This window comes from Aulonocara sp. 'chitande type north' Nkhata Bay, linkage group LG22, assembly GCF_057382095.1.
Source record: "Aulonocara sp. 'chitande type north' Nkhata Bay isolate Kocher_YH1m ecotype deep benthic linkage group LG22, A_spYH_male_GT1.1, whole genome shotgun sequence".
NCBI classification, from domain to species: domain Eukaryota; kingdom Metazoa; phylum Chordata; class Actinopteri; order Cichliformes; family Cichlidae; genus Aulonocara; species Aulonocara sp. 'chitande type north' Nkhata Bay.
The window spans coordinates 16828016-16848916 of NC_141364.1; the positions used below are offsets into that span (position 1 = coordinate 16828016).

General features: G+C 39.4%; 1 protein-coding gene across 1 annotated transcript in view; it reads left to right on the forward strand.

Annotated features, from left to right (window-relative positions):
* csmd3b (CUB and Sushi multiple domains 3b) overlaps positions 1–20901 on the forward strand; it is a 414655-nt gene that overhangs the window by 239069 nt on the left and 154685 nt on the right. The window lies entirely within an intron of this gene.

Below are 20901 nucleotides of genomic sequence, written 5' to 3' on the forward strand. Positions count from 1 at the left end.
CCAATTTTAGACATGTCAATGTTTCCTAAAACTCCCTCTATTAAAAACAAAAACAACAACCCAAACCTAACTGACAGAATCAACCCATCACCACAACAACCTCAACAACCTTAAACACACAAGTCTTGCCACCACATAATTTCACCTCCTCAATACACCGAAAGTCTCATTAAAACCACACAATTTGCACACAAAAATCACCCCCTTTAACATACTTAAATTCAGCATAAAACCCCCTTACGACAACATATAATCACTAAACTATAAACTATTTCCTACCCAAATCTGTACTTCTCTTGTCTGCCATGCTTCTTCTTCTGAAAGTCACTTCCTCAGTCACACACACACACAGGAAGTTCCTTCGTCACCACTCACTCCAACTAATTTGCATACTGAGTCATCTCTCAATGAGTTGCTGTAACAACAGAAACATATGTTTAAACATTACCAACTCATTAAATCATTTTATTTCTTTCTACAGTGATCACTGGTTTTGATCACTTAGTACGAGAGAGCACTCCTAAGTCACTCTTTTAAAACTACTTTAATCACCGTTTGTTTTCATAACTCACTCCCTTCGTCATATAGCTTCTTTGAGTTATTCCTCAATTACAAACTCAAATGTATATTATTAAACATTCACACCATTGTATCATTCATACAAAATAGCAAGCTGTTCTTCATTGCGTATCTTTGTGTTCTAAGCCAGGTTTAATCAGTATCTATACAAATAATCATCATGAGCTTGTCTTGTCTTTATAAGGTTAATGCATTTTCTGTTTGTGTATGTTGCTTTTGCAGTGTGTCAGACTCCTTCATAATTCTCCACTTAAGCCGTCAGTTTCTTTCCCAAATTTACTAACCCTCATTTTGATTTCCCCTTAAATAACAGCATTCCTTGTCCTCAGCCAGAAGTTAGGGCTCCACTTGCCACTTACCCCCTTCGCCTTAGCCCAGCGGCTTTACCCTTAAGGTCCCGTCTTCTTCACTTCATCTCACCAGTGAGTCTGAGCTCACAGGGACTGAGTGAGGCCGAGTAATCGTGACTGTGCCTGCCTTAGGTTGTCCCAGGGTTTCGAGGTGGGATCTTACCCGTCATGGGCTATCCAGCCTTCCATACTCGCCTGATACGGGGCCCAAGTGGGCAGGGGAGGGAACACACTGGCTCTGGAAATTAAAGGAGTGTAAGCTGCTTCCTTCATTGCATCTTATATTAAACTATCTCACTTCTGATTCCTTCCTAGAATAATTTCACATATGGCACTTTGTGTATGTGTGTTTTCTATTCATTAATGTAATTGTCAGTTATTTTCTCTCTTCATTTTACCTTCTTTATCTGTTTGTAACGTTCTACTTTAGTTCTACTAAACCTTGACGTAAAAACAATACCCCCTTATTTCACGCACACACTCTGCATTTTGCCTACGCACACACTTCTCTCTCAGACTTCCTCTGTTCACACACCGCCTTGCACTCACTCTACTATCAACTTTCATAGTGTTATTATTATTTAGTATTTTGTACACATCACACAGAATCATTCAAATCGAGTACTCACAGCATTCACATCACAACCTTCAACTTTCACTTTCAATCCTGCAAGACGCAGAGATGGACATCTCCTTCACCTAACATAAAACTAAATTACCATATCAACATACAATTACTGAAATTCAAACTCAAATACACCGTCTATTTTAATAAAGTAAAAGAGTAAACGGGTGTACCAAGTGTATGTACTTATGCGTTCTTGAACTGAAAGAAAAAGAAACTCAAACTCTTATAACATCACTCATGCCTCTCTCAAATTAAAAACACTTTCAAACTTTAAAACATCCTACTTGACATCACCAAAGAAATACCTCTCACCTTTATTCATCATTCAAAACCTTCTAGTCACCACATTCACACACTTAAACTGTGACTAGAGTTGAGGAATATAACTCAAAACACACTTTCCTAAGAGTATTTTAGACATGCTTGTCATAATCAGAAAGAGCAAGTCAAAAACAAACAAACGAAAAATTGAAACCTCCATTAATTCTCACCGCACACACAAGAAATTGAAAAAACAAACCACACCAGCAACTAATGCTGGAGAAAAGTTACTACTGAAAGTAATGTGTTAGTCTTAAGTATATACAGTGCACTCAATATATTTATATATCTAGATCCAAACTCAGTCAATTACTATACATCCACTACGGCAACTCAAAACTTTATTTATAGTCCTCTAATAAACATAAATGGCATCTTAAACACACTCAACAATGTTTGCAGCAGTATTTGTAAAACCAACTGTGGTTTAAACAGTTCACTGCTTACTCATTTGCATTTTCACTCACACACACACCGTCTAAAAATAGCTCCAGCATTGCCTCAGACTCCTTTCACACAGAGATCTCTTATTTTATATTACAAAGACATCTTATATTTACAACCACTGTCAGATCTGTCAGCTTTAGCGCCTACACAATTTCGACAAATTTAAAATAACCGCCCAGCGGATAAACTCCCTGAGTTTTTTGCGACCAATTAACCAGTATCAGACTTTAACTGTTTCTGGCCTCATCTCTAAAATCCCTAACTCAATTTAAAAGCGTCAACCAACCCAAACTTTGCCTGAAGCTCTATTTTTGGCATTACACAGCCAAGGCTTTCCCCGAAGTTTTAAGTTAAAGTTACACGCCCGAAGTCCAACTTCTTCTGACCAAAAAAGCGCAGGTACCGTTCCAAACGGTAAGGAGACTCTAACTCCTAGCTTCATTCCAGGATGCCCTGTACCCCACAGTTAAGCCAAACTGAACTAACCCTGTTCGCCGACAGGTCAATGTCGCGCGTCCACGACAAGGAGGGAGCATAACCTCCGGGCTCTGCGCTTCCTAGCAGACTTTAACTGCCGTTCTAGAATAATTTATAATACTTTGAAACAACAATCAACACCCAAAACAAGTGTATGACTGAGGCAGATCTACCCTGATGGACAATGGGGACTCTAACCCACAAATTGACCAACAAAGGTCTGACCTAATGACCAACCGGGACTTTAACCCACAAAATGACCAAATTTCCTACCAAACTACCTGAGACTCTAACTCAATTTCTTTGGGACTTCAACCCAGTATTTAAACTTTTCCTGGCAGACTCTAACTGCTCTCGCAGACTCTAACTGCTTTCATTTCTTCTTAGCAGAACTCTAACTGCTTCAACTCATGAGATTTTTCATCAAAATCAAAACAGACATCCACCAGTAATTTCAGTGAGTAGACTTAAATTTTATCATATCCAATTTGGCACACTTTGGAAATAATTCAACAGGTAGTGCCTTACCTTTTGGATAAGCCGGCTTATGCCCACTCACTTCGACCACTGGAATTCATGTCTGCCCGTCAGACCACCTAAGACCAAATTTCTCCATCTACACCTCCAATTCTCTCTCCTCAACCACCGGACGAGCCCCCAAATGTTAAGGTTCAAAATTGAGGAGGGAGAGTACAAACCACCCTTGGTCCAGAAGGTCTTGGTCAAACAATGATTTTTAATGAATACACACGTGTGGGAAGACAACTCTGTACGCAGACAGCAAGTAGTCTTCAACTTAATCAAAGCATGAACAGATATTTTATAGCATCAGGGTTTGATTTACTGACGCCCCTTCATGCGTCACAGATACATTTTATACATAGATCAGATCAACACCACAATGACTTTTAACCCAGAAGATCATCTTCTATTTTCATGGCTGGTACTTTCCGTTCTTGTCTTAAAGTGAATTGTTCCTCTTTCTTACCGAGACATGACTAATCTCTCCTCTAAATAAATTTAACTCATGTGTGTGTGTCACGACCTCACATGCTCTTTGTGTCACCTCTTCACCTACTAACTGTTGCTTTGGGGCTATCAGCAGCGTTTTCACACTCACACCGCCGTACTCAGATACAGCCTACATCCATGTTTATACACACTGTCACTTCTCACACGCATTCGCAAACGTGCACATCCACCGAGACCCTCTCCTTTTCAGACACTTGTGTCTAATCAGTATGCAGAGGTTTGCTTGTGCCTATGAGAGAAGTATATCACTGCAAACTAAATGCCTGTAATCCTAGCCTAACACTACACACTCATACACACAAGCACACACTTATTATTTTTTGTTGTTTCAGAGTCAGTTGCCCTTGAAACCAAGTAGAGCATCTTAAATAGAAGGATCTCTTTCTCTCTCTCTGCCTTGCTTCTTCTTTCTCTCTGGGTCTCTCTCTTTCTGTCACTCCATTCTTTCATATCTGTCTACCTGACTACAGAAAATGGCACACTGTTTAGTGCACTTAGGTACACCTACTTGACAGCTCGTCACAAAATCCATGGTAATGGTGGACTCGGCTATTCAAACTCTGTCATTTATCAATTCCCTGCTTGTCTAGAAACACTTTTTAGGGCCACTAAAACTTAATTTTTGTCAGCTTCGAGATGGAGTCGAAACCCTGTTGCCAAGTGCTTGGCGTCATATCACTGCAGGCAGGTTGATTTAACAGACAGTTAATTGTGCTCTGACACCACAGTATGATACAGATATTCTCACACAGCCATTATACAATATGCCTAATATTCATTTTGCAATTCACACACACAGTATACAGATGTACAAAAAACAGCTGCTCCACATCGCTATGCAAATTCACAATACTTTCTGTTATAGAAGCTTTCATTTCAGTGTGTGCTTGTTTTTGAACAGCTAACACTACGACATTAAAAAACAAACTTCAGTTTGCAATCAGCCCTCATAACCCGATGTAACGGTACTCTGTGCCCTATGATCACATCTGAAACAGCAACACGTTTAATGGGGCAGTATGCATTGAACTTCACAACTGCAAAAACAGACCTTAGTGATTGTCTGTAAAGTCAGAGCATCTCAGAAGTGCATGATGTGCCCACTAGATTATAGGGGTGTTAGGTGAAAATCACCAAAGTAAACATTGTTTTCTTGTTCTTGTTCTCATTAGTCACTTGTTTTGCCTATATTGGAATACAGTTCATTTTTTCTTTATAGCATTTGAAGTTATACATGTTGTTGTTGCATATTTTAATAGTAAATAGTTGCATCTTATACATTTTTAACTTTGCGTAGTTAGATCAACAAGGGCGGCATCAGCTTTGCTCGCTGATAACAAAAGCCATTAAAAACCATATACATCCAAGATCCACACACCATAACCCAGGAGTTTATAACGTGCTTGTTATGCTTCATTGTTGCCTGTGATGACATTTTTTTAATATAACAGAAATAGCTTTTACAGGCTTTACTCTGGCAAATAGGGCCAACCTGCTGACAATGTTTGATTTAATGGAGAGTAACAGCTAAGCACTGTGTGACTGGAACAAGTCCAGGTTAGTCACAGAGATATGAATCACGTTTCTCCCACATCATCAGTCCAAATTTACTCATAATGTACAGTGATGAAATTGCTCTGTTCTTCTACATGGCTCAGCCTTATATTGTTCTGTCTGTTCGTAGTCGTCGTAGCACATCACATGTTACAGGAGGGGTCTGCTGTTCTCATAGCATTAGCATTCGTTTGAAATATAGAAAAAGAAGCTCTGTGAGAATGTGTGTGAGTGTGTGAGTGATATTATGCTTGCCGAGTGCTAATCAATGCTCCTGGCAGAGAGGATGCTGGGATAGCGGCAGCATCCCGAATCGGAAATGGAACAGTGACCTTGAACACAAACACACACCTTCTCTGTTTTTTTCACACACTCAGCAAACAAACACACATATCAGATCTTTCCAAATATGTATCTAAAGATACAGGAACACACAAGCATATCAATACAGACGAACAGGGAGCCATGCTAGTCTGGTTCCAGGTGTTTGAATCAAATTCCACAAGCCTGTGTTGACAGAGTTCAGTATTTCAGATTAGCCCCGTGCTGTCTGTAATGACTATGACTCAGAAAACCAAGATGCATTTGTAACGTGAAAAAAAATAACAACAAAAAAAGTAAAAAAATAATAATAATAATTCAGCCCTGGATTGGTGCATCTCCATATTTGTTTGGGTTTTTTTTTCTTGCCCAAAATGATCTGAAATCACATCAGCAACTTATTTTAAAGAGTCCATTATCATCCAAATTCATGCACCAAAATCACTCTCTTGGAGAGCTGGTAAATAAGTTCATGATGTAGACTATTTTCCACTGAATCTATTTGCAACAGGGCTTATAGGTTATAGTAGTGACCTTCACACTCTTCCTCTGAGGGCATCAATTTTTAAATCCAATTTCTGGTGGCCCAAAGCATAATTTAGGTCTACAAGGCTATTGTCTAGGCATGTCAAGGCAAATTCACTCCATTATTAACCCACACCTTTGATGGGCTTTGAAACAAATTACCGAAATCTTTTGGGAAAACACCGTCTTATTTGTTGGACCCGCACAGAAGAAGAATAGAAGAGATGCAAAAAAAAAAAAAAAAAACGGAGTAGAGTGAGGGACTTGTCATGGTGTTTTAGTGAGGCGGTGTCAGGTCACGTAGAAGAAGACAAGAAAGGAAAAGAGACAGGAGACAAGAGACGAATTGGTAGAAAAGAGGAGTCAAAAAGGGCAATTGGGGTGACATGAAGAGCCAGGAGAGAAGGAGTGGAGATGAAAGGTAAGAAGGTGAGGTAGAGAGGAGACAAAAGCATAGGTGCAGAATCAGGGACAAGGAGTGGGGAGATGAGAGTTGACAGGAGAAGAGAGGTGGAAAGAAGAATAAGAGGAATGGAGGGGGAGACACAGGAAGATAAAGCCATCAGAGGGGCTCATGGGGGAGGAAAGAGGTTGTAGTCAGAAAGAGATGGACACCAAGCGGGGCTGAGAGAGATAGAAAAGGACAGACGGAGGAAGACGTGTAAAAACTAAATTCATATGACAGTTGCTGCCTGTATATAAAGCCAAATATGATCATGAGAGTAGTGCAATTTAACTAAGGCTAGCAAAGCAAGAGTCGCTGGTTTCTTTGACTTGGGTCATGTGCAGCAGGTTCACCGTGGGATTAAAATGTGTGTGGAGCTGTGAAATTAATTTCATTATAGGAGGATTATTCAGAGACGTAAACACCATACGCCGACTAAATCTGTCCATCTGAGTTCTGCCAATCTGTGCAGTGTGCAGACTATATGGAGGCATTAATTTTTAGAGTTGCTGTCGTTTTTTTTCATAGTGTCTCAAAATCGGGACAAACTGCAGGACTCTTATATAGTAGCTGGAGAAAAAGCCAGCCAATGAGACATACATTTGCCATTTTGTGAGGGCAGTTTGTGAATTTCTGAAAGTTGACAAGGGAAAAGTAATTCAGTCAAGATAAGATATTAAGATAAATCTTCCTCTGCTGTGCATGTAAACAGCTTAATCAAATTACTCTTAGAATCAAAGTAAGGTCTATAATTAGATTAGTGTATGATAATTAGATTATAGTGTTTATGCAAACAAAGTCACGTTATACACATTCACGCAGGATTAAGAAACACTCAAAATAGGTCATTTCCTCTCCAGGGCTCAGAGGCATCTTCAACTTTCACACTTTGTTATACAGATCATGACAGATCCAAATGTTGAAGGTTTTTTTTCTGTTTGGATTCATTTTATTATTTATAACAAGCATTTTACAGCTATGCTAAAAAGTAATGGAGACGTAATGGACTGATTTAACAACACATATAACATATATATGTCACGGTTGACAACCGTGGGGATATGAGGAAAAGGAGGACCCAGGCGCGGACAATAACAATAAATCCTCAGTGCGTTCCCGACTCCCGTGACGTGTCCTCTTCCCAGTGCTAGTGTTCCTTGTCTCCGCTCCTCAGTGTCTGAGCACCCCGCGCTCGCTGCCCTCTCGTCTTCACGCTTCTCCTGGGGAAAAAACAAAGAGGCAGCCGTAAGACACACACAATGCGGCAGACTAACCGTACTGACTGGCCGAGAGACTAACGTGAAGTCACGCAATGATGTGGGGCGATCGTGGCTCAAGAGTTGGGCATTCGCCTTGTAATCGGAAGGTTGCCGGTTCGAGCCCCGGCTTGGACAGTCTCGGTCGTTGTGTCCTTGGGCAAGACACTTCACCTGTTGCCTACTGGTGGTGGTCAGAGGGCCCGGTGGCGCCAGTGTCCGGCAGCCTCGCCTCTGTCAGTGCGCCCCAGGGTAGCTGTGGCTACAATGTAGCTTGCCATCACCAGTGTGTGAATGAGTGGATGACTGGATATGTAAAGCGCTTTGGGGTCCTTAGGGACTAGTAAAAGCGCTATATAAATACAGGCCATTTACCATGATCCAGCGTCGGAGAGAGCTCAGCCACACTCTCAAGTAGCTCCTCCGACGAAGCTTGATCAGCTACAGGTGTGTGATGGTCTTCGGGTGTGGCCACACCCACCAGGCCTGAAGGTGCCTGTAAACAGGTGCTCTCAGAAACACCGGCATCCACACACACACATAAACACACATATACCTGCAAGCAGGGAGAACGAGGGACAGTACACCAAAAACACACATGTCCATAATTGCTCAGGGACCCTGGGTCGCACAGACCCAGGACCCTGACAATATTCGTGCTGGGTTGTACTCCCTTTGACCTCAGAATGTCATTAGTTCTTCATGTCATATATTCGATAATGTACTGGAAAAGTTATTCAGAGATTTTGGTCTATTTTGACATGATAACGTAACACAGTTGCTGCAGATTTGTCAGCTGCTCATCCGTGATGTGAATCCCCCGTTCCACCACATCCCAAACGTGCTCTGTTGGATTGAGATCTAGTGACTGCGGAGGCCATTTGAGTGCAGTGAACTCACTGTCATGTTCAAGAAATAAGTTTGAGATGATTTGAGCATGATCCATGCTGTAATGTTATTCATGCCAAATTCTGACCGTGGTAGCTGAATGTTTCAGCAGAAATTGAGACTTAAAAGACCATTCAGCGTTCTTCCAACTTTACTGAGCTTTTATGAACTGTACCTTTAGTTTCCTGGTTTGACCTGAGAGGAGTAGCAGCTGGTGTGGTCTTCTGCTGCTATAGGCCATCTAATTAAAGGTTAGGGTTTTGATTGCCCATTCAGCAATACTCTTCTGGCTACCTTGGTTGTAACGAGTGATTATTGGTGTTGTTTTGTCAGTTGCTTCATATGTACCTCAGAGAAATGCAGCTGCTGTCCTCTGACTTCAACAACCAACATTCAAAATCACTTAAACCCCCTTTCTGCCCAATTTGAACCTCAGCAGGTCATCGTGACAATTTCTACATGCCAGGATCTGCTGCGAATGGCTTATTAGTTATTCGTGTTAATGAACAGTTGAAATGGTGTACCTAAATAGTGGCTGGTGAGTGTATTTTTTATATGCGATTGAAGGCATTGTGCGTCATGATAGGTATTAGGTCATAGCAGAAAATTACACAGGGAAAAATTGCATGCAGCATCAGTAGAGCTTCTACAGAACTGACAATACTGAAATACAGCATCAAGCACACAGCTACACTAATCCCATATACCATCCACAGGAGCAACACAAGGTCACATCATTTTTGCTGGCCATTAGTTCCTGCTGCCTGGGTTTATAAGCCACCACCACTGGCACAAACTGTACTTTGGGATTCAGGTACTGTTTTACTCACAGAGTTGAGGGGGATTCACTGCTCATATCGCCTGATTAACTAATTGCCACCCACATGGATTACCTACAGTTTGGCACATTTCTCTGTCCATTGGCTGTCTAATATGTTTCTTAAGATTGCTTGGTACAAGTTTAACTTAAACAATGCTTTGGTGTGTTTTTTTCCAGTCATCCTTCAGGTTTTGCCTATGGCTGGCAGATATTTTAAAATACACTTCTCTGGAGAAACAGCTGAACCCTTCCATGTTCTTGGTTAACTTTTCATTCAGTTTTTAATATTAAAATATAACAAATGCACAAAATAGAGTGATGTGTTAAATTTTTTTAATGCATCTAGCTCCATCTGCCTTTGGTAACTCTAGCAAAGGAAAGGCTAACATTGCAGCTTGCCCTTGTCCTTGAGCGCAGCTTCATTTGCACCACGAAATAAGAAATGAAGTTAATATTAAAAATTGGTCGGACATTAATTACAACAAACATGCGTCATCAGAGCAGGGACAGTTTTTTGTTTTTGTTGGTTTTTTCCAGCAATACTAGCCGGCAAACGCCTGACATTTACCATTTCCACAGCAAGTAACCTTTTCAGGTATTGTGAAGCCAAACTCAAGGGAGCAGACCAGAGGTCGAGGACCACTGGAGCGTGATGTATAACTGGGCCAGGACACTGCAAATTAATTCTATCATGAATACTTTTTAATTCTACCATCATCAGCACAGTCTGCCAGTCTGTGCTGATGAGAACATATTTATGTCCTTACTTGATTGTGCTTGTTTTTAATTGGCATAACATAAAACCCATCTGCTTAATAATAGCTGTGATTCTTTGGGGCATGGCCACGAGACATCTGTCCTGTTATGCTGTCAGACTATTTGACTCTTTTGGTTTGCAGGAGTTGGGATCCTATATCAATTAGGATTCTCAATTAGATTGGCATCTCTGGATTTGAAACTTAGGTCAGTGCTTTGAGGTCTTTGTTGAGGTTTTCTAGATGCTCTTGAGTAGTTTCTGTGGTGTTTCAAGACATTATGTGGAAGATTGTTACTGTGGAGAGGTGTGATTAGCCCACAGTAATGCTTCATTTTGTAGTTTGTAGTCAAAAAACATCCAGATGAATGTCATTTCAAGAAACATTAGCGATACGATCAGTGTTATTCATTGCTGTAGCTTGGCGTGTGTGTCTGGAAGTGCTGTGCGCTGGATAGTCAGCGGCTGAATAGCCACTAGTAGTTTCAGAGCTAAAATTATAATAAGATAATGACACCAACTCCTTGTCTCTGTCCCCCTTTTTCTCATTGTGTGTCTCTGCTCTGATTACTGTGGTGTCCTGCAGGCTACACACACACACACACACACACACACACACACACACACACAGAGTTTGAAAAGAGGCAGAAGCCCAAGATTGCAATGGCCTCTGGGAAAAGTCTGGGCTTAAAGAAAGGAGGGAACACACAAAATGACACAAACTCTGGTGAGAACAAGAGGAAGAAAAGAGGCGAGGGACAGAAGAGCAGAGGGTAGAAGGAGGGGGATGATAAAGAAATTAATTTTATTTAATTTAATGGGTATTCCGGGCTTTTCATCCATTTCCTAGTTGTCCTTTTAAAATGCCTGGTGGATTCAGTTTTTAAGTTGTAGATACAAGGGCTACATATCCAACATGGTAAGACAAACAGAGGGGGAAAAATAGATGAAGTGATCATGTTTTTTTTTTAAAAACGGCAGACGGCAGTTACACAGAACAAAAAACAACAAAAACCCCCAAATCTTCACTCATTTTATTTGGGGTAGGACTGTGTTTGATTTTGTTTTTTAAACCACATCAACAAACAAAAGAAGCTACCTAGATTTGCAGCCTGCTCACACTGCCAACACAGGCATAACTTATCCGGCAGATGGTATAAACTATTTTACACCCTGCGCTTTACTCGAAACAAATCTCAGCTATTTGTGCCAACAAAGATAAAATTGTTTAGGTAAGATTATATGTAGTTTGCAGTCAGGTGGTTATCAACTGTTATAAGTGGCTCTGTCAGTCACTTAATATAATTATTTACATAATTTTGAGAAGTACAAAGACATTTGTTTGTGTATTTAGGGGTACTTTTGAGGTGCAGTACATGACAGAAGCGTGTCGACACATGGATACCGGCTCTATATTTGAAAATTTTATAGTCATTAATCTGTTATTACACCACTTTCGGGAAGGCTTTTCACAAGATTTATGAGCCTGGCTGCAAGAAAGTGCTGCTGCCGCTTTTGAGTGCTGACACGTGGCTTGTCATCGATGTTCCGGTTTATCCAAAATGGGTTTGATGGCGCTAAGGTCGAGGCTTTTCCTCAGCTCCAAAGTCGATGCTGACTGAAGTAGCTCACCCAAATTGGTGCCACAAATTTGGAGCATAATAATTACATGCTGCTGTATTAAAATCCTCTTTCAGGAGATAAGGGGCATAAACCAAGCAATGAAACCATCCTCAAAAGTGTTCTCAACAAGTGATTTTATCACTTTAACACTCTCACAGTTTAGCTCCTACTTGCTAAATGGATAAATAATAAAACTAACAGTGGATTTTGCAATATGGTGCAGAGCCACCCACTCTCTGTTTTTTTTTTTTTTCAGCCCTCCACTCTTTACTTGAACGAGCCAATTTAACAAACACCTTGCTGCTCCGTGAAGTGGGGAGCAAGGAGGAGGGGAAAAATTTAGATGAGATAAAGGAAAGGGAGGGAGAGACAGAGCAGGGTCCTGTTGTGAACACTGATTACTCTCTGCCCACTTGAAAGTGATGAAGAGCGACACAGCAGGCGTGCTCGCACAAGCACGAACCCCTACACACCCACACACGCGCATGCACAGAAGCATAAATACACAATGTATATAAACAATCTTGTGCACAACGAGAACTTCTCTGCATCTGTGCGCTGATTGATGATGACTTCGCCAAAATCCCATCCATCCCCAAATTTCTGCATTATATGTGTGAAAGTGCATTTTCACTCTCCCAGAAAGCTCATATGTATTTGAGATTTCGTGTGTCCTAATTGGGGGAGCCTATTGAGACGGCTAGTCTGATTAAGTAGCACTCCCCTTCTATCTGATCAATAATCACACTCACATGGGTACAAGCACATATATTGTATATGGAAACACAAACTGTAACTTAAATGGCCAATGATCTTTCAATGTGTGTTAGTTACATCACACATTAAGGTGCCAATGTATATATAAAACTCAATTCTGTCCCAGAGTAGCTGAAATAAACCCTACAGTGAAAGGGTCCATTAGTTAAGGATTAATTTTATTTCAATCTATTAAAATCTCGTCTCCATATTAAACTTTGTGTCAGTACAGTACATCACAACAGGTAGCAACAAAGTAGCTCAATTTAACAGTGTATTTGAAAGAAAATGAATAAAAGAAAGGTCTTAATTCTTATGATTGAGCATGGCAAATATGTGCAAATGAAAACAATGTTGCTCTATTTTGCACTTCACACTTTTTTGGGTAGTCTGAAAACAGGTTCACTTGGTGTAGATTAGTAGCTGCAATTTCCAAAATGAACCTCTGAAGTGCAGAAGTATCCCACTCTTTATTTGATTAAAGTGTGTGTTTAACATGGCAGAAAAATAAGTATTTTATGTTATTTATAATATTAGTAACAAATAAGTATTTGTTGTATTTGTATTTTTTATTTGTTTTCTACTTTATTCTACATTACCCTTATGATCTGCTCTACATAAATTCTTTTTTTTGTGATTACTTTTAAATGTGAAGATGAATCATTTTAAATCTAACATCATTCATTTGTGAGCCTGTGGGTTCCTTCTCCCTCTCCTCCCTTCTTCTATTGTTCTCGCTGTCTCCCTCTCTCTTCCACTCCCTCTCTCTGACTCACTGTCTTTCTGTCTTTCGGCCATCGATCTTAGCCTCTTTCCGCCCTCTTTCCACCCAGTGCTTCTTTATTTCCTCCCTCTCCCTCTCTTTCATTGCCATACTGTGAGTGGAATAGCTGGTTGGTGTTTTTGTTGAGGAAGGAGGCACAGAGGATGGATGGGACGATGGTAGACCCTGAGATGTAGAGAGGGAGAGATGCTCTTTTGGTCTGGTGTATTTAATCAATTATGTTCTCTCGCTCCCTCTGGCAACTCTCCACTTGATATTTTCTCTCTTGCAGACACACACACACACACACACACTCAAAACTGCATAAGCGGTCACATACTGACTCTTACTATCCCAGTATATTTTTTTCTTTTTAAAAATTTGTACCTACAGTGATTAGAGCTCAAACACAAACATGTGTCCTATTTTTTTTAGTATGCCTACTTGGCAAGATAGATCACTTTCAAAATCAAATATAGTTAGTGCCATATTTTTTGGGTTACATAGTTAGTGGATTTTAAATCATACAATCAATATATAATTGACATTTAGAGCTTTAGCTTTATTTCAAGGTTTTTTTAACAAACATTTTGCATTATATTTTTATGAATTACAGCTAGTTTTATGCATACTCCTCAATTTTCAGAGGTTTTCAGAGCGCTTTTATGGCCGGGTGAACCCTGTTGCCTTGGGATCTCACAACAAATGAAGCAGTCTTAATATCTGAAGTTCAAAGTGTTGACATTGTTTTTTTTTGTTGCTGTATTTAATATAATACCTAACCAAGTTAAAAACACTCTTGAGAAGGTAGGCATGTCATAATCCTTCACCTGCTCCAACAGAAAAAGTCCGGTCTTGTATTTGTGTCAGTGTTGATGGTATACTTGCACATAAACCACAGCATTGGACACTGATGGATAGGAAGTGTCCGAGCAGACATGTAAAAAAACTCTTTGAAAAGTACATGTTTAAAAAAAATTAAATTCAGATATCTTTTTTTTCCATGCCTAAATATGAATAAAAATACTTAAGAAAAAAAATCCTGATTGAGGTTGTCATAATTCATGAAAGGGTTAACTGTGATTTACAACGAGGTGCAAACCACTCATTACGCTCAAGAACATGATTAAAATTTACTGGAAGATGTGTAAAAGTAGCTTGCACACTTAAACACACCAAAAAATGTTTGGACAGATAAAACATAAATTAACTTCTATTAGACTGATGGACAGAAAAACATATAGAGAAGCACCGAAAGAGCTCATGATCTGAAACATAACTGTCAGTCATGACAGAGGAGATTTCATGGTATGGGAATCTATGCTTACCTGTTGACTGCTGATAGAAGTAGCAGGGTGCAGGGTTATACTCTGTAAAGACAGCAGTTAACAGTGCAAATTGATAAGGACCCCAACAACAGTATACTGCCAAAGCAACCTACACTCTAAGTTTATCAATGTAAAGAAATGAGATATCAACAAATTATACGCACAATTATATTATGTTTTTGACCAATAATATATAGGACTAATTGTAAAACATGCTGCTACATTTTTGATCTGTTATTGCTTACACAGAAATGTCATACATGAATAAAATACTACTAGCAGGCAGAAGGAGTAACTCTTTTAAGTTACCGATTTTCTTTCACAGACGACTTGATTTTAAAAGAGAAATAAGGGACTATCTCACACTAACTCTTTGAGTTTAACATCCAGTGTTTGGAAACATTTGTCACAGTAATCTGCGTTCTGACCTTTATACAATAGTGAGTGTGAGGGTTTAGACTTCTTTAACTGTGTTTCTATATGTCTGTTTCATAAATGAAAAGATTTGGTGATGCCTTTTGATCTTTATGCAACTTAAAATGTTATCACACAACTACTCTTATGCTTTTGAAAATGGCAGTAGACCTTTGTAACAAGCCTGTATTTATCCTGTGGATTTTACTCCCACATCACTGTCAAATCACTGACTGGGATACCCTGTCAGACCGCGATATTTAAAGAAGGTGGTCTGTAATAACTCAGGGCTGCTCTGAAGTACTTTTATAGCAGATATCTTGGGAGAACACTTAATAGTCACAGACATAATCCATCTCGATAGATGAATGGTTTAATAATGCATTACAAATTGTCCACATGGGGAAGATCAGATCAGCTAGCTTCTCAGCTGACGTGTTTCATATATTTATTTATTCATGTGTTAGGCTTTTGCTACAAGCTATGTCTTAACCTTTAATTATGCATGTAAGTAGTTGGTGAGCACACATGGTCGTTTTTCATTTTTCACATGCTCGGGACCTATGGAGCAGCAGTAATGCATCTCAAAAGCACTGGTAGGAGGAGGTGCTTCCTGCTGTTGTGGGGATACAATGACCTTTTTAAGATCCCATTCACTGCTGCAGAAAGAGTTTTTCTAATTATGGCTTAATCTCAGCTTGGAGTTGTTAAGTGACTCTTGAGCATTTGATTAAATGGTTTAATGTCACACACATGGGCTTGCTCTAATTCAATTCCTGTTTTAATATGAAACAATGAGAATACACACACTGTGCTATGATGTCATGGGAACAAGAGACCGAAAAGCTGTAAACAGCTGTAAACATGAAGAGGACACATAGAGGAGTGTGAAGAGTTCTTATGGTCAAATAAGATAAGATAAGATAAGATAAAACTTTATTGATCCCACAACGGGGAAATTTTGCGTTACATCAGCTCAGGTACCGATATCAGAAGGAAATACAAAAATACAAATAAGTACAATCAATGAAAAAAAATAAGATAATACACTATATTCAATGGTAGTATATACGCAGTATGTGATTATGGATATGGTTGGAAATATGGAAGACATAAACTATATAGCTTGACATAACTATTGTACCACTACTATTCCTATTTATAGACATGTACACACACACATGTACACACTAAATATACATATGTATACATATACATACATATATACCTGCACATGTCCATACACATGGAAGGTCTATTATGCATGAAGTGGTGACCGTGGATGTTCACAGTGTCCAGTGACCATATAACTATATTTATTTAATAAATAATAACTAAGAATACATACAAGTATTATTTATTAATAATAAAAAGTAACCTATATGCTGTAATGCTTTCAATAATATTAACGCTCCAACCACTATTAGGGTACAAGGTTTAAAGAAGAATTACTGATTAACAAAAAGTCCTAATTTATGCTACACCACATATCCTCCTCTGGTTTTATGGATAAAAGCTAAAAAAAGTCTCATAGTGCATAATTCCACTACAAGATACCACGTCAGGCACCAAAAGTAATGTTTTGTCTGTAAAATTTTACCCAAGCAACACGTCCTTCCCAAAGCCTAACTAAGATAACCTACACAATTCAGATTAAAAGACAAAACTCTCCTGAGGATCAGGGATATTAGTTGCCACCAATCTTACCACTGCTTAACCTATACTTTATATCTATTTCTAGAAACCTTAATATATGCATGAGCTATGCCAGCACAACTATTTAATGAGGTGGTAACAACCTACTAAGGGCATGTCTGTATGTCTTGTCAGAGATGCTGAAAAGATATCACGAGTAAGCATTAGTTGCAGTGGCGGCTCTTAGAGAAGTCACAAATCTTTGCAGCTGACTAGGATGCATGAACAGTTGCAGAAAAGAATCAAAAGCATGAGATATGCAATTCAGCAAGTGTAAAACAGATGCATCCAAGCAAAGTCCTCACATGCATAGTTTAAATAACGTGCAGTAGTAGCAGGAGTTACTTTTCCCTGAAGTGAAGTCCATTTAGCTGCGGACATATTAAACATTACTGTCTAAATGTGCTACTAAATGTAAAGTGAGGTTGCATTCAAAAGAAAAAAAAAATCCATTTACCCACACGATTACACGGGGCCTGGAGACTATCCCACCCCTCAGAGGTTACAGTCTGAACAGGCTGCTTTTAACTTGGTCCAAGTGGGTTTAACCTTTAGCTGCTCTTCTAGTCATCTAAGGCCAGACTAAATCAGGGATGTGTGGATCAGAGCTATGTAAGGGTCACACCACATGTTGATGATGAAATCTAAAGACGAGTCGTGGGTTTTGTCATGGTTTTGACTTTTCGGTGAAACGTTTGTGTAGGGCTTGATTATCTGGAGGACTGGGACCACTGTTAACATCCTCCTCAGCTCTGTTACTGTATCGTTGTGCCAGCATGCATGAAAAGCTGGTACTTCACACGTGGCTTTGTAGACCACCTTTTTGTGTGTATGTGACTAATAGCCAACATCATGGAATCCTACTGATCTAGGGCACAAGGTGACCCTCTCTTTGTTAACACACACACACACACACACACACACACACACACACACACACACACACACACACACACACACACACACACGCAGAGATACACCTTCTAAAGCACCTCCTCAGCACTCTTGTGTTCCACTTTTTACCACTGTTATTAGAGTGTATTGGCACTGGATAATAGTGCATACAATATAATGCTCCTATTCATGCCTTTGTGCGTGTGTGTGTTGACATTAATGGAGTGCGTCGGTTTCCAGAAGGGGACAAGTGAACATGAGAGAGGACGGTCCACTTCTCTTTCAAGACCATTCGTGTGTGTGTGTGTGTGTGTGTGTGTGTGTGTGTGTGTGTGTGTGTGTGTGTGTGTGTGTGTGTGTGTGTGTGTATACCTGTGTCTTAAATCTAACAGCCAAGGTGATAGTACTAAAAATATCTCAAAAAATGAAAATGCAATGAAAGAAAGACAGCACCTGTTGCTTGACACTACAAGATGAAAGCGCCATAAATCAAAGAACTGGTGCATCGAAGGTGGTAAATTGCCAGCAGAGATTTTATTTGAGGTTTAGATATTTAAAGCCATACAGAATCAAGGGTGTTTTATTCTGAACTGCAAAAGCATTCAGTTCCTCTAATGCAGTAGTGACCTAACACACTTCACTTTGCCAACCACAAGAGCCTTCTTCACCTTCTCAACCAATTAAGTGGTCTTATTCTCACCACTTGATGAAAGTGTTGCAAATTGGGTCCCATCTGGTAGCGCTATGTACCCTGAAAGCCTTGATTCAGCTTGCTTAAATGCAAAAAAGCTAATATTTTTAAAAGTGGTTCATTGAAGTCTGACATTTGACGATCTGAATTTGCATATACTATGAGTCAGTTAGGTAGACTGTATATAAATCTTAGGAGGAAAAAAAGACAAATAATTGCCATCCTTATAGCAATCAATGTGCAGAACCAGTACAATAGCAACTACCAACTTCAGTTTCAGGAAGTGTCATGATGACTGACTTTTTGAATTACATTCTCACCCTTTATTTATATTTTGCTGAAAAAAAAATCGGAAACAGGTGCAATCATTTAATAAAACCTGTACATGCATAGATGGAAACAAAGTGTATTAGGCAAAAACAACATTTGTACCATTCTAACAAGTCTGTACTTGCTATGCTTGCTTCTACACAGCCTGAACTCAACTGTTTACGTTTTCTTACTATTTCTTTAAGCAGTCCTTATGAATAATCCTTCAGGCTTCTTGAAAGATGTTCCAAGCTCTTCTTTGGATGACTTTATTCCATTCTTTGTCACGGCTTCAATAATGTTGAGATTCGAGCTCTGCGGAGGCTGGTCCATAACTGATAGCATTTCCATTGTGAGTTTCTTCTAGCCAGGCATGTTTTTGCTTGACTGACAGCGTGTTTGGGAAGCTGTTGCCAATCAGACACTTTCAAGATATCGCAGGGCGGGATCAAAATCTGATCTATTCATAATTTCATCCATTTTGGCAAGATCGCCAACACCACTGTTTGAAATGCAGCCCCAAACCATGACAGAGCCTTCATCGTCTTTTACAGATGGCTGTAGACACTCACTGTTGCCTCACTTGACTTCATCTGTACATACGGATGACAGTTTAAAACGAAAACTTTAAATTTGGATTCATCACTCCATGAGCCACTTGTGATAACTCTGTGTTTGTACATTTTTATACATTTTATACATATTGAATGAACGAAATGAGAACACATGACGTGTTTTTGAACTGGCTGCTGTTAACGTAGTGCACAAAAATATCATATAAATTGTATATTGCTTTTTTTTAAGCTTGAATGATGAATAATTTATAGGCCAGTGTTAAGATGGCTTAACAAGCAACATGAAATATTCTTCTGAAAATGGTCAGCTACAGGACGGAACTGAAAATGAGTGAAAAAGCAGCCAATGTCCAAAGAAAGAAAAGACCTTCAGAAAGTCTGGAGAATTATTGCTCAGGACCATTTATGCAAGAAAATACAAGAACGTCTGCATCCTTGGAAGCATAATATAAAAAATTAGGGGTGATTCAAGACTTTCATACATTATATCCACCAGCTACCTCCTGGGAATTAGACAGTGAACAGTTAATTAAGAGCGAGCGAGGTACCCTTTAAATTCTGCAAGAGACTGTGTGTAATTCATTCTGCATCATTACACTCACCATAGGCTTTGTTCTCACTTAATCCAAGACAGCAGCAACACATACACGACCTTTATAAACACTGAATGAATTTTAGAATATTCGTGATCCTGTGGAAGTGCAGTCTAAAGCACAGTTCCTTCGGTTATTAGCTAATTGTTAATTTACTAAAAATGTGAAGGTTTTACAGCCTTCTGAAACTATCATCAGTCTGGTTTTGGATCAGCTTTGGGTGTGCAGCAGTGTTTATTTGGAGATCAGAGCTCCATCCTCTCAGATGAGATTTTCTATTTTGGAGCTGACTGGCCATCCAGTTTCCATTCACTGCAATTGAAGTTGCAGACTGCATGTATTTTCTGTTCCCTTAATATTATACTGGAAACATAATATTTGGAGTGAAATGCCTCATATTATCGCATTCAACCACTCACAATATAACCACATCTTAAAAGCTTTATTCTTAAGATCTTAACGGTCTTTCTTTAACAAAATGAGAAGTTGTAAAGCTTTGATGTAGAGTGCCAATTCCAATAATGTGTCATCCGCCCAAGTTTATTGTGTTTAACATTGAATAGCAACATAACGCTACATTTCCACTAATTGCCATAATCAGTATCAGATAAATGCAGCAAATATATGCATGCATTTACAGAAAAAGAAAAGAAAAGAAAGCCGGTGGAAGCAGTAATCTATTCGTGTTATTGGACTAAACAGAAATCACAGTGATCTCTGTGTCTCAGGTATGCTCTGTTTCCAGGTTTTTCCAGGGGACTGTAGACAATTACAGGTTCTTTCAGATGAGCGAGTATAAAGCTCACTAAGTCCAGCATCAAGCTGATCTGATCTTCTGCATAAGCTGTGTTTGGTGTTCGTGC